The sequence below is a fragment of the Triturus cristatus genome, chromosome 4_1 (assembly GCF_964204655.1).
Source record: "Triturus cristatus chromosome 4_1, aTriCri1.1, whole genome shotgun sequence".
In the NCBI taxonomy this organism is placed as follows: domain Eukaryota; kingdom Metazoa; phylum Chordata; class Amphibia; order Caudata; family Salamandridae; genus Triturus; species Triturus cristatus.
The window spans coordinates 89,796,883-89,812,059 of NC_140585.1; positions in this window are offsets into that span (position 1 = coordinate 89,796,883).

Here is a 15,177-nt window from a genome sequence, read left to right on the forward strand (position 1 = left end):
GACTTCATCAAAGAGAAGTTCGATCTGCAATGCGTGTGACTTCAAGGGTGCCGACGAATCCTGCACTGACCTCTGGAACTGACGCCTGCAGACGCCATGCTTTCAGAAGCTCAACGAGAGGTCGCCGACTCCCTGCATTTCTAAAATGTACTGTTTGCGGGTCTTCCCGACACTGCAGCTGGCCCGCAATGCTGCGGTCAGCCAGAACTGTTTGGATTTGTTTGCTCACAGCACCGTGATAGCCCTGGACGGAGCTATCGACTTCAAGGAACTATTTTCGAGCGAAATTTGATACCCGAAGATTTTTAAGTATTGTATTGTGTATTTTTATCGTTTCTGTCTTGTCTTAAATATATAAAAATATTGGATATTTTCCTAAACCGGTGTGGTGTCTGTTTGTAGTGCGTACACTGTATTACTGTTGGTTATATGCAAATGCTTTACACACTACCTCTAAGATAAGCCTGACTGCTCGTGCCAAGCTACCAAGGGGGTGAACAGGGGTTATTTTAGGAGTGTAATTCCCTTACCCTGTCTAGAGTGGTGGTTTTTGCCTGACTTTGGCACACGCCCTAGGCAACTAAAAATCCAATTTCTAGCAATGGGAAACAACCTTCACAACGCGGTCATTACACCACGATACATTCACAACGCAGTTGTTACAACAGCCACGTTGTTAGTACGCAATGCATTTACATCGTAAGTCTTTAAAACGAATTCCACTAGGGGGAGCTGAGGTATTGGATATTAATTCCAACACCGTCCCTACTGCTGCGCACACTGGAGTGGGAATAGTAAATAAAACTATTCCTAAGTCTAGCACGCCCCCTAGTGGAAGTCATTGTAAAGACTTCTGATGTAAATGCATCACGTACTAACATCGCGGTCATTGTAACAACCGCGTTGTAATAGCACGCGATGTAATGCATCGCGTAGTAATGTGCTATATTCGTCCTAAACTGTTGTGGTGTCCACTTGTAGTGTTTTCACTGTATTACTGTATGAGTGCCCAAATGCTTTACACACTGCCTCTGAGATAAGCCTGCCTGCTCGTGCCAAGCTACCAAGGGGGTGAGCTGGTGTTGTCTAAGGGCGTAACTCCCTTACCCTGACTAGAAACAAGGGTCCCTATTTGGACAAAGGGGCAAACCATTGCAAACTAGAGTCCCCCATTTCTAACAATGGAACACTGGTTAATGGATGTGTAACCTTCTTGCCTTGAACCCCTTTGTTGAAAAAGCCAAGCGAAAATCCACCAAACTGTACACCTGTTTTGTCGACCTAAAAGCAGCGTTCGACATGGTACCCAGAAAACTTCTGTGGCAAAAAATGGCAAAATGGGGCATTTTACCACTACTACTACGGTCCATCGTTAATTTATACACATCCACTTGGGTTCAGATAAAATTGGGTAACAGAGAAAGTACCACAGCAAGGATCCCTACGTATATCGGTCTAAAGCAAGGGTACGTGCTGGCTCCTAGTCTTTTTAACATCTTCACCGCAGACCTAGACAAGAGGCTATCAGAAGTTCAAAGTGACCCCCCGAAGATCGCTCACTGCAAAATAAGAAGTTTACAATATACAGACAACATCATTCTATGCAGTCAGATGCCAGCGAGCCTCCAGGGTTTGATCACAAAGGTGGTGGAATATACGAAGGAGTTTGGTTTGTCTCTCAATTACAACAAAACCAAGATTATGTGTTTTTCAGCAAACACAGTGCTCAACAGAAAAATATACCAGTGGTATGCAGCAGGAAACAGAATAGAGCAGTGTGTCTCCTATAAATACTTGGGAGTAGTGGTCGACACAAGGTTCACTCTTAAAGAACATCTAAACACTAGAAAAGCTCAAGCAAGCAAACTATGATTCGCATTAAATATGTTAAAACTGAAATTAAAGTGTCCATCAAATTCCCATCTACTAAAAGTCATTGTTGCCAAGTTTCTCCCAAATATCACTTATGGCTCCAAACTATTTAAAGGCCAAGACGCCAACTTCCTGAATCCCAGCAATCAGGCCTATTTAAACGGTTTTCGCAGTTTATGTCTCAAGCTCAAGTTTGCATGGAATTCGGGTTATCAAACCAACATCCGGTCAGACAAGCGGCAATAACAAAAATGTGCTGGAAATTAAAAGCAGCACAAGAGGATTCCTTGTTGGGGTATTGTTGGATGGAAATGAAGAACCAACCCAAAGGAAGAAAAGTCTGTCACACCGAACTCGAACAAGCATTAACAATGCTTGACATGCACAACGCCTGGGACACCGACTATGGTTTTACTGCATTAAAAAAAATAGCCAACAACGCAGCGAAATAAAAGCCTTGGATAATGGTTAGAGCTACCGTATCAAAGAAAGAACATGGCTGGATGTTTTTATCTTCATATGAGATCTGATCGCCCCAGTCGCATCTCGTCCAGCACATAACTCCATCAATCCAGCATCAGCTACCTTTGATCAGGTTGGGAGCTTTCGCCTCAAAAGACCAGTTCCCAACATGGAAACAATCATGGCCAACCATGCTTTGCAGACTTTGTGGACAGGCTGAAGAGTCTTTCATACACCTAGTGTGTATTTGCTCAGCGGTGAACAAATTGAGGTGGCATTACTCACTTCATGTATTCCGCTCTTTTCAAGTCAGATCATGTCGACCAGCCATAATGCTACTACTGAATAGGTATTTGCTACAGACCTCATGTAGGGCAGCCAGATTTCTGCAGAAAGTTAGTTCATTATTATTAAAATCAAACACATAGCGTTTACATGAGTGTCGTTTTAGCAGCACAGTGATAAGTACACCTGCTAATTGCACATAGCTTTTCATCATGAAATAGAAGAGAACTACACCTGCTATTTGCACATGGCTCTTAACCATGAAATAGATGACTGTTAACATCTTGAAATTAATGTTCATGATATTGGACAGAAATTTGAGGTCTTGTAATACCTAGTTTACATTTGTGCCTTGCACATGATTTTAGCCATGCAGTTGAGGATTCACGCACATTTGCACTTTTTGCATACAATCATTGTAATGAAATCTGATGATCACCTATAATGAGCGTCACATTGTATAGTCGTATTGCATTTTTGCCCATGATCCCAGCATATGATTTTAGTTATAGTACAAAAGATGGTCAAAATTCAGAAATAATTTGTACACTGATTATTGCTGATTAATGTTGATGAATGTTGAACTTTGCAAAAGGGACATGCTCTCTTTTTATTATTCGTTTATTGTTTTTGACAAATCAGTGATTTCAGCACAAAATTGTAATGGTTTTACTTAACTACAAGAAATAAAACATTATTATTATTGGATAATGTTTCAAGAGGTCAGTTCAATGTGAGCAACTTGCATGGCATCTAGGGGCTGCAGGCAGTTGTATGCACCCTCTGTCTGAGCATTAATTGCCACATGGCCTGTTCCTAGGGTGAGTGGGCATGAGTGGGTGTGGTCAGGGTGATGTTGGGAGCTGTAAGTGACACTGGGGTTCAGGCTGTTTTACAGTTGTAACCTCTGGCCTTACCAATTCCCAATGAAGGGCTGTAGTAAACTAATCTTTAATACAATACACCTTTCATGCATCTCTGCCTTGCTGCTCAGCCAGTGTGGATGTTCTGTGGAATGTTGGATGTGTGGTGAGGTAACGGAATGCTGGAATGCCTGTGAGTGGAGAGTGTCAGTTGGGAGTATGGGCTGAGCAGGCTGCTCCTGGTGGGGCTCTGTAGAGAAGACCTGCTCTACATCTAATTCTGTACCACTCCATGTTGTGATTCCTGATCTACAATACCTACAATAAATCTACATGGAAATCCAACTGGTCTCGGATCCATTCACTTATTACATTTGGCAACGACCAGGAAAGAATCTACGTATACCTTTTCATGGATTACAAATTTCAAATTAAGAAGAAACTACAAGGTAACTGATGGAGCAGGTAGTGCAACATTTTGTATACCTTCTCTATTCTTGCATGAAAATACTAATTATATAATCTATTAATTATAATACTATTAAACGAGTATTGCATGTATACTAATCAACATTATTAAAATTTAAACTACACATGGGATTTGCTATTTGCATGTCTAAATAACTTTTATAACTAAAATCTGTACGAATATTAACAATAGTATATGTGGTAATAGAATACTGCATGATATATGTTGCTTTGTGATGTTGCACCCTCGAGGAGGATCGAAAAAGGTGAATATAATGGCTTTAAATGTCGCTATACGCTAGATAAATACAAGCACATAAAGGGATTAGCAAGGGGTTAACATTAGAATCACCATTTCTATATCTTAATAATTCTTTTGTGTTTGTTTCGCTCAAGTTAACATCTTGGCCTAATCCAAGAAGGCCGCTGACAACGCATGCAGAAGTGGCCACTGTCTCGTGAGGCGCGGAATCAACTGCGCACGTGCGAACATGTATCCTGGACCTCTTAGCGACCTCTGCTCATCGTGTCCCTGGTCAAGGATGTCAAATTGGAGTTTCGCCAAGATAGGGGAACAATCAACCTTACAGTAAACCGGAACAAGCCGACACTTTGGCTAACAAATGACATCACCCCTCAAAATGTACTGAGAATCTGGGAATAAGAATCGGACGATCCCAACCAGCCAATCACCACCATTCTTTTCTTAAAATTGCATCATGTTAACCTGGCTTTAATTATAAAAATGGGAGGTGGGTTGTAGTAAAAGAGCTAGAGCGTAAACTAGAGAAGGCGAATGAGAGGTGCGGGTTCATGACATTTTTTCTGATGGTCCAGAGGCTGCCCGATTGATTGATGACTGCGAACTCTTTCCAAATCTACGGGCTATGATAGATGCTTGCACGATTCCTGGTCCTTTGAAATCTGGGACTGTAGCGTGCTGAGCAGAGAACTTTGGACTTCAAATCTTGGCCTGTATTATTCGGACAATTTACGACAAAATTACGGTTATGCAGAGATAGCTAAATTAGGTAAATATGATGTTCTGCGACTTATTCAAATTGATCTAAAATTCGAAAACTTTGACGAGACAAATGCATATTTAAATCATTATGAAATATAGATAAACAAATTGATTAACGAAAAATAATGAGTTTTGTGGTTTTCATTTAGAAAGTAAGGATTCTAATTCTTAAATGTGTTTTAGCTGGTTCTAAATCACCATCAACCAATCCAACTAATTGGTCCGCCGACCAAGTGGGTGGAGTGCCTTGATGTTTGAGAATAGGGATCTATAGGTGACAATGTTAATGTATATTTTGTAAATTGATTCTTCTCTCCCTATAGGTTATAAGGTGTTCCCCCCACATGTCCAGCGTATGAATTACTCATCCCTCCTGTGTGTGTAGACTCGTGGATGTTGACATGTGTGAGTTGGTGTAATGGGCCCCACCAATGAATGAATGTATGAATGAGTGTGCGTGACGACGAGTCTGCGACGCGGGGAGGAAATTGGTATATGTTGTTCCCCATTCCGCAGTCTTGCGCTGGATCACTTTTTCTGATAGCAGTATGATGGTTTTATTGTTTTGGTTTGGTGATTATTGCTTATTGATCTGATTATCACTTATTGATTTTTCAATTTTGCTTATTGGTTATTGATTGAGGATGTTTGGAAGTGTATTGGTTTATGTATTAACACTCTATGTTGAGTCACATCGAGTTCTATGTTGTTTGACGGCTTCTGGGATGTAGGAAGTCGGAAGTTGGAAGTTTGTAACGATTCCGTAGTAGACCAGAGGTAAGCGCTGTTCTCGGGAAAGACGGAGTTGTTGTTGTTGCCCCGTCGGTACACGGGGAAAACGTGCGACGATTGAAGTTGCACGACGCATTGTCTGGGTTCGATTCGGTAACATCGTCGTGTGTTGCCATTAGGGATATTTCCTGTATGAGAGAAATGTATGGTAGCGAAGGTCACCTGTGAAATTTTGGTCTTAGGTACCAGGAGTCCAAAAGGCATCCTGATTACGCTTATCACTGGAAAGGTAATACGTGTTCTCTAAGCTTGTTAGAAGGATAAAGTAGAGGGAAGTGCTACTTTATCAACGAGTGTAATAATTCTGTAGTAGGGCAGACTGTTCGCTGTTCTTGGGAAAGACAGAATTCTGTGTGAATGAACTACATTTTTCGTATGAAAGTGCATGAATGAAATAGCATTCAGGTTAATTGTGAAACTCTGGTTTTATTTCTCAGGAGCAGAGCGTCTCCAACTAGGGGGCCGATTCGGATCCTGGAGAAACCGGGTACGAACCATCGGTCGGAGCGTTTTCTCTGTCCGACTCGTACCCGGGAAATAAACATTACAAACATGGAAGTACCATTCCCACGGAAACACCATTTCCGTACGAATCGTAAAAAACATTGACCGACGAAAATATACATACGAATGTGATCCGGGAATGCTCCGACGTGACGTCGGGAAGCATGCAAGCTGCGGTTCACGAACCAGGAAGTACGATCCGCACCGACGTCACCCCGTGCGGATTATATTTTCCAGCTGCCAAAAACTGCCAGGAAATCAGGACGACGTGCACAAGGAGCACCTGTACGCGACGGACAGCCATGGACCCGAACCAACGTGTCATCCCAGCCCTCATAGCAGTCCACCTGCTCTACAGGCACCGACGCAGACGCAGCAGAAGGTCAGAATAACACCCAGGGGCAAAGGGGGGGCAGGACACATAACCCCCACACAAGTCACAAATCACACATGCTCTGGACATACCTGACCTGCAGGACCTGGTCACCTCGAGGGGGTGGGGGCGTGTCCCGCAACGCAAGCGTCCGCCACAAGAGAAGTGGATGTTGACGCGAACCGGCAACACAACAATACCGGTACGTACCGTCCCCAGGCCTTAAGAGCGTGGGTATGGGCCGTACCACGCCCACCACTACGTCACCCCGACAATGGCAGTACGGCCCGTACCCACGTTCGAATGGCCTGGGTACGGGCCGTACCAGCATTGTTGGGGTGATGTGGGGGTACGCGTGGTACGACCCGTACCAACGCTCTGAGGGCCTGGGTACGGTGCAGACCCCCAATGGTGTGCCGTAGGGGTACACACCGTCCCCAGCCCTTCAGAGCGTGGGTACGGGTCGTACCAGGCGTACCCCCACATCACCCCAACAATGCTGGTACTGCCCATACCCAGGCCATTCGAACGTGGGTACGGGCCGTACCGCCATTGTCGGGGTGACGTAGTGGTGGGCGTGGTACGGCCCGTACCCATGCTCTTAAGGCCTGGGGACGGTACGTACCCAGGCCTGCAAACCGTGGGTACGGGAATGTACGGAGGGTACCCCCACCCGTGTATGAATGGAGTGTACCCCCACCCCACCAGTGTATGTACGGACCGTACCCCCACCCCACCAGTGTATGTACAGACCGTACCCCCACCCATTTATGCATGCAGCGTACCAACTCCCCACCCGTGTATGTACGGACCGTACCCCCACTCCACCAGTGTATGTACGGACCGTACCCCCACCCGTGTATGAATGGAGCGTACCCCCACCCCACCAGTGTATGTACGGACCGTACCCCCACCCGTGTATGAATGGAGCATACCCCCACCCCACCAGTGTATGTATGGACCGTACCCCCACCCGTGTATGCATGCAGCGTACCAACTCCCCACCCGTGTATGTACGGACCGTACCCCCACTCCACCAGTGTATGTACGGACCGTACTCCCACCCGTGTATGAATGGAGCGTACCCCCACCCCACCAGTGTATGTACGGACCGTACCCCCACCCCACCAGTGTATGTACGGAGCGTACCCACACCCGTGTATGAATGGAGCGTACCCCCACCCCACCAGTGTATGTACGGAGCTTACCCACACCCATGTATGAATGGAGCGTACCCCCGCCCCACCAGTGTATGTACGGACCATACCCCCACCCGTGTATGCATGCAGCGTACCAACTCCCCACCCGTGTATGTACGGACCGTACCCCCACCCCACCAGTGTATGTACGGACCGTACCCACACCCGTGTATGAATGGAGCGTACCCACACCCGTGTATGTCCCGACCGTACATGCCCAGACATAGGAGGGGTGTGTGCCCATCACTCCCAGCAGTGCCCAGACATAGGAGGGGTGTGTGCCTATCACTCCCAGCAGTGCCCAGACATAGGAGGGGTGGGTGCAGAGTCCTCCCAGCAGTGCCCAGACACAGAAGGGGTGTGTGCAGAGTCCTCCCAGCAGTGCCCAGACACAGGAGGGGTGTGTGCCTATCACTCCCAGCAGTGCCCAGACATAGGAGGGGTGGGTGCAGAGTCCTCCCAGCAGTGCGCAGACACAGGAGGGGTGTGTGCCTATCACTCCCAGCAGTGCTCAGACATAGGAGGGGTGGGTGCAGAGTCCTCCCAGCAGTGCCCAGACACAGGAGGGGTGGGTGCAGAGGTGGGTGCAGAGTCCTCCCAGCAGTGCCCAGACACAGGAGGGGTGTGTGCAGAGTCCTCCCAGCAGTGCCCAGAGATAGGAGGGGTGGGTGCAGAGTCCCCCCAGCAGTGCCCAGACATAGGAGGGGTGGGTGCCTATCACTCCCAGCAGTGCCCAGACATAGGAGGGGTGGGTGCAGAGTCCTCCCAGCAGTGCCCAGACATAGGAGGGGTGTGTGCAGAGTCCTCCCAGCAGTGCCCAGAGATAGGAGGGGTGGGTGCAGAGTCCCCCCAGCAGTGCCGCGAAATAGGAGGGGTGGGTGCCTATCACTCCCAGCAGTGCCCAGACATAGGAGGGGTGTGTGCAGAGTCCTCCCAGAAGTGCCCAGAGATAGGAGGGGTGGGTGCAGAGTCCCCCCAGCAGTGCCCAGACATAGGAGGGGTGGGTGCCTATCACTCCCAGCAGTGCCCAGACATAGGAGGGGTGGGTGCAGAGTCCTCCCAGCAGTGCCCAGACATAGGAGGGGTGTGTGCAGAGTCCTCCCAGCAGTGCCCAGACATAGGAGGGGTGTGTTCAGAGTCCTCGCAGCAGTGCCCAGACACAGGAGGGGTGTGTGCCTATCACTCCCAGCAGTGCCCAGACACAGGAGGGGTGGGTGCAGAGTCCCCCCAGCTGTGCCCAGACATAGGAGGGGTGGGTGCCTATCACTCCCAGCAGTGCCCAGACATAGGAGGGGTGTGTGCCTATCACTCCCAGCAGTGCCCAGACATAGGAGGGGTGTGTGCAGAGTCCTCCCAGCAGTGCCCAGACATAGGAGGGGTGTGTGCAGAGTCCTCCCAGCAGTGCCCAGACACAGGAGGGGTGTGTGCCTATCACTCCCAGCAGTGCCCAGACACAGGAGGGGTGGGTGCAGAGTCCCCCCAGCTGTGCCCATGGAAAGAAAGGGGTTGAGTACACACAGATACAATGCCCACAATTGTCAGTCAGGTGCTCAAAGACCCAGCAGAACACGAAACACATGTGTGCGAGGCTGGGAGTACACACATGCATAGTGCGGAAAGGGAACATGTACACATGAAGTCCTGTCAATATACTCCACTCACAAGTACAGTGACCCCCAAGGATGACACAAATGATGCAGGTGGAGACCTTGGCCAGTATGCATGGCCAAAGTAGAAGGGGTCCGTCACACACCCAGCAAATGTAGACACAGCACTGCACAAATGTCTGCACAACACCCTGCAGGGAAGATGTAAGGGTCCACAGAGGAAGGTACACACCTTGGGACAATGTCACCATGCAGTAACAGCTAACATGAGCAAAGTTTGATAGCAAATACCGTGTGATGGCACACAGATAACAGGGTCCACCCCACGAACAGTACACTACAACATATCCCAGATACCTAACACATTATCGCCACCCCAAATCATGGAGCAGCACCACCAACAGCAATGCCAGAAAAGCAGTAGTGTGCAAATGAAAATAAAATAGCTTTATTCAGCAATGTTGTAAAATGAATTGTACGAAGAGTTCAAAATGCACAAGGCCCATAGGGCAGTCCATAGTTCCAATCCAGGTGGGGGACACATTGGTATGCGTGTCCCCTAGCTTGCCTGCACAGTTCAGACTACCTTGTCATCCACAGGGGGGGGGCATCATGTGGGGGGGAATCCCAGGCACCGCAGGGACAGGAGGGGCAAGGGTAGGTGTTGTGGGTGCAGGGACGGACGACTCCAACACAGGGGGTGGGGCAGCGCCAAAGGTGGATTGGAGCACGGCGCTGCACACTACTGCCAGGTCGCCCAGCGTCTCCCCTGCACCCGAAGGAACCACAGGCCCCAAGGAGGGGGGGGGTTCGCAGGGATGGGTCGCAGCGCTACCCGGGGAGGGTGTGGACAGGGGGGGAACTCAACCACCCTGACCGGGGACTCCTTTGAGCGCTTGCGGGGTGGTGTCACTGTGGGGCTCAGGGACAGAGTGGCCATGAAGGAGTCTTTGGTGGAATCCTGGCCAGGAGAGCTGAGGGGAGTGGATTTGGAGGGTGGTGGTCGTGAGGAATGTGGACTCCCACTCTGGCTGTGTGTCTTCCGTTTCCCCCCCCCGACCCAGTGGGTGTGCCTACTTCACCCTGTGTGTGCGTGCCAGGAGGTGTGCGCTTTGCCTTCCCTGGTGGTGTGGTGCCTGTGTCTGGTGGTGTGCGTGCATGGCTACGTCTGGGTGTGCTGTGGACAGGCATGGGAGTGGGAAGTGTGGATGCTGCAGGGGTAGGGGGGGACGTAGCGCTGCAGGAGACCCAATGCTGCAGTCAGTGTCGAGTCTATGGACCTCAGCAAGTTGCGTTGGTCAGACTGCGCAGCTGAAATGCCCTCCATGTATGCCTCCATCTGGTTGAGCACTTGGCTGATGTTTGTGTTTGAGCAGTCTGTTTAGCTGTTCTGTCAGCTAAATCATTGCCTTGAGAAATGATATCAGTAACTTTCGTATGTGCTTTGCATTTCATAATCGATATTGCAATCGGTAGATGTATCGCATCTAATAAGGCATGAATGAGGGGTCCGTGCTGAATGTGGGCACCGTGGGAAGTTAAATAACCTCTCTCTCGCCACAGCACGCCGAAGTCATGTACAACTCCGAATGCATAACGTGAATCAGTGTATATGTTGACTTTTTTATTTGTAGCTTGAATACAGGCTTGTGTCAGAGCGACGAGCTCTGCTGCTTGAGCGGACAAAGTATTTATATGATTTGTTTCAATGACCTCAGTATCTGTTGTGACTGCGTAAGCAGCCACTAACTCTCCTGTACTTGTTCTCATACATGAACCATCTACATACAACGTCAGGTCTGGATCTGACAATGGAACATCTGTCAAGTCTTGTCTGGGTTTCGTCGTGATAGTGATAACTTCAATACAATCATGAGCTAATGGGTCTGTTCCATTTACAGGTAAAAGTGTGGCAGGATTCAATGTGTTACAACGTCTGATTTCTATATGTGGCTGAAACAATGTAAGTTCATACCCTGTAAGTCGCGCAATAGTCAAGTGTTGTGTTTGCGTTCGATTCACAAGAACCTCTACGGCGTGTGGTACTTGTACTGTCAATGGATGTCCTAACACTATGGCATCGCTTTGTCTGATTGCTAATGCTGTCGCTGCCACTGATTTCAGGCACGCAGGCAGAGCCTGAGCTACTGGATCTAATGTGCTAGAAAAATAAGCACATGGTTTGTGTGCTCCTGCTTGTTCCTGTGTGAGTACTGACAGGGCAGTACCTTCGCGTTCTGTAACAAAGAGTGTAAAAAATTTTCTGTAACATGGCGTTGCTAAAACAGGTGCTTGACATAAAGCTTTCTTTAGGCTTTCAAAAGCTTGTGTATGTTCCTGGGTCCAAGGGAGAACAGTCGATGTGGCTGCCTCCTGTGTTGTTAACTGGATGAGTGGTTTTGCTAGAAATGCATACTGAGGAATCCACTGTCTACAATATGAAGTGAGGCCTATAAAAGCCCGCACCTCCTTTTGTGTCTTGGGTATTGGCATGTTAGCTATTAACTGAATGCGGTCTGGTGTAAGCTGCCTTCCCTCCTTGGACAGCGAGTGTCCAAGATAAATAACTCGCTGGACACAGAATTGCAGCTTAGAAGGGGACACCTTGTGCCCCTTTTCTGCTAGAAATTGTAAAACTGTCAGTGATGCTTTTTCACATTCGGGTTCGCTTCGGGCGGTGATCAGCAGATCATCGACATATTGAAGCAAGGCAGTGTTACTGTCGAGTTCTCGTTTCAGTGCTTGGCTATAGATGCTGGGGCTTTCTGTAAATCCTTGAGGTGCGCGTGAGAATTTAAAGCTACGTCCATTTAAACTAAATCCGAACAAATATTGACTTTCCGGATCTATTGGGACGCTGAAAAAGGCGTTTTTAAGATCAATTACAGTAAAGAATGTTGCTTCGGAATCAATGGCTGTCAATAATGATGAGATATCGGGGACCACAGGGAATTGTGGCACAATACATTTGTTTAATTCGCGCAGATCAATAACCAATCGATAAACTGGCGGGGCCTTTGGATCTGTTTGTTTAAGAATCGGAATTATTGGTGAATTACATACATTGGAGTCTGTTTCCACAACCACTCCTTGGGCAATGAGCTCGTCAATGATTTGTAGTAAAGCCACTACAGCATCTGGTGGTAACTTGTATTGTCGCATTCGTGGTAGTACCACTCCTGCCTTTAATGTGACTCGATATGGTGTAATATTCATGCAACCAACATCAGTAGGGCCTTGTGCCCATAGATGTGTAGGTAAAGTCTGCAGTCGGGGGTCCATGTCTCTAGATACATAGTGACCTTTAAAATCACGTAAAAACAATCTTACTCCTTCCGGAGAACAACATATTATAGCTCCTAGAGCTTTCAATGTTTTTATTCCTAACAGGTTTTCTGGACATGATTTAGTAAGCAATAAATCTGTAGTTCGGGTCAAAGGTCCTATCGTAAGTGGAAGAGGTTGTGACACTTCATTAACAATAGGTTTTCCTGAACAACCAAGGGAAATATTCTGAGAGCCTGAGAGGGGTGCCCCTGGAACTTCACTACGTTTTATGGTCGTTCGACTTGCCCCTGTATCGAGTAAAAATTTTCTGTCTTGGCCTAACAATTCACTATGTACATAAGGTCCTTCTTGATCTACGGGGATCTCGATAAGGGGTAAGTCAACTTCCCTCTCTAGGCTGGTTCATGCGTATCGTTGGTAATCAGGATAGTCGTACTGTGCGGTCTGGTACAGTTGTCGTGTCGTGGTTTGTGTGGCAGCAACGGGCAGCGCTGGTGCAGCTGGCACAAACTGTACAGACTGGGGTGGAGCTGGCATGGACTGTGCATGTTGCAAGGCTCCTTGTTCATTCTGATCCTGTCTAGGTGGCCGTGGTCTTTCTTTTGTATTACCTATGGCGATATTATGTTTCAAAACTGGACAATCGTGTACGTAATGACCTGGCTTTTTACAATAATTGCATGTCCCTTTTACAGGTCCTGCTGAATCACCGGAATGTGTCATACCCTTTTTATGTCCCTCAGCTGGAACTGTCTGAGAAACTAGCATTTTCATGTTTGTGTCTTTCATGCGTCTGTGTTCATGTTCTTGTTCCTCTCTAATTCTATTGTGATGGTATTGTAACATTTGTAACATTTGTGATGGAGTGTTACCTTGCCAGGTACTCTCGAATTTTAATACTCTATTCTTTACTTGGGGCAGGGCATTTTCCACTAATTTTGTTACAAACAGATGTGGGTATGATTCGCTACTTGCTTTTATGCCACTATTTATACCAAAACATTTTTCAAATCGGGCATAGTAATCACTAGTGTCTTCATCTTGCTTCTGTTTACAGGCTGAAATTGTACCCCAATCTTCCTTTTTCGTAGTTAATAAACGTGGCAGTACCTGTACTAATAAACCTGGTAGTGCTTTAGTTTTATCCCCGAGTCCTGCTCCTGCAGTTCGGGCCTTTTCTTCTGCTTCTAATACTGACCATTCTATCTTTTGGTCTCCTACCTCCCACTCTTTTTCCCTGAGTTTCTCATAAATGCCAGCAGGCATCAATACCTTTAGTATTGTCATAATGTCGGGATAGGTATACTCTCCCATGAGTAGCATGTCTTTAATTTCTCGGTGAAAACCCGCTGGATCTTTGTCATGACTGGGTACCACTTTCTTCATTTCTAACAATTCTATTTTTGATATGGGCGTATATACAAATACGCGCTTAAACTCGTTGTCCTCGCCCTTTATTGGGTGCACTTCTCGTAAGGGATTCTGTCTATCCATGTAATACGTGGTTCTTTCCTTGATGGGCAATGAGACACGGTCTGGACATACAAAAAGAATATACTGCTTTCTTGATTCTAGAATTTCTTTAATTAATTTAGTACCTGAACCTCTCCATCTATTCATGAGTAATTCAGTCAATATATCAGGTAAGGGACCAGGATCTGAATGTTGACTCTGATATAGTATAATGAGTTGTTGAATCATATAAATCCCAGCTAAACGCTGTTCATCTGGGGTGAGATTCAAAAATGCGCGTGCTACTGTATCATCACTATATTTTCCGGGACTGTCAACCCAATGGACAGCTGACCTGGCTAATTCTTGTTCATCCATAGAATCGAGGAAATGATAACCCCTTCGTTCTCGGAGTAATTTGTCAGCTGTTTGGAACGAATGCTCGTTAGACCTTATATGGACTATGGGTGTTTGAAATATTCTGTTATTTTCTAGACACATCGGACGTATCGGATCAGTAAGACATCTAGTACTATTACAAGATCTTCTTCTACCTACATGCTATAGTTTCTGACTGTCCTGTGGGCAGTCCTGATCCTTCTTCCTCGCTTGGATCGAACTGGTCTACCGCTAATCTTTCTTCGTGTAGGCGTTCTATTTCTTTTCGGATCTTTCGGCACATGGCTATTATACAATTCTGCTTATCATGTCTTCCTTCTGATATATTCTGACTCCATCTGGTAAGAATTTGCATTGCTTCCGGGTCTACCCCTGGTCGGTCTTGATTTCTGATCACACAATTTATGAGGAAACGTAACAGTTCCCCCTGTATTTCCACTTTCTGGTATTCCATAGCTCTGTTAATACATTCAGAATCTCGTCCGGTTTGGACAAAATGATATATATTATCTAGATGTGCAGTCATTCCTGGTAATTTCCCTAAATACACTGCGGCTCGTCTGATACGTAATGATGCTAGGGTCATTTC